Raw genomic sequence first — 522 nt, forward strand, 5'->3', positions numbered from 1 at the left:
TTTGTTTTGTACCAGGTATCCAATTCCATGACTCCTTTTTTCACTTGTCTCTCAGAGGAATATAAATATTGATTGTTGGTCATAATCTCTATTAGCTCCATAATCTCCTCAGTTATCTTCATGTGCAAGGATCCTCCAGCTGATTTATCTAATGAATTCCTTAAAGTGGGAGTGATTCCATCATAGAAGATTTGGAGTTGCAGCTAATCAGCAAACATATCAGGGGACATCTCCTCAATATTTCTTTGTACCTCTCTCATGCTTCATAGATGGATTCTCAATCTTATTGTCTGAATGTATAAATGTCATGTCTAATCTTTGCCAACCTCTGTGGTGAAAAAAATTTTGTTAAAAACTTGTAGACTAGATCATTCCATGTTGTAATGCTTTTCCTTGGTTGAGCTTCAAGCCATTGCCTAGCCTGATCTCTTATAGAGAATGGGAATAATATTAATTGGTAGGCTTCAATAGGGACTCCATTAGTTTTTACTGTATCACATATTTGGAGAAAACTTGAGATGT

At 35.6% G+C, this 522-nt stretch overlaps 1 non-coding gene across 1 annotated transcript; it reads left to right on the forward strand.

Moving 5' to 3' along the window:
* Nucleotides 1-213: 213 nt before the first annotated feature.
* On the forward strand, nt 214-319 carry LOC148555379 (small nucleolar RNA R71). Its single transcript, XR_015886624.1, has one exon. It is a non-coding gene; the product is annotated as a small nucleolar RNA R71 (small nucleolar RNA).
* Nucleotides 320-522: the final 203 nt, after the last annotated feature.

This window comes from Arachis ipaensis, chromosome B6 (assembly GCF_059453495.1).
Source record: "Arachis ipaensis isolate K30076 ecotype BB chromosome B6, ASM5945349v1, whole genome shotgun sequence".
Classification (NCBI taxonomy): domain Eukaryota; kingdom Viridiplantae; phylum Streptophyta; class Magnoliopsida; order Fabales; family Fabaceae; genus Arachis; species Arachis ipaensis.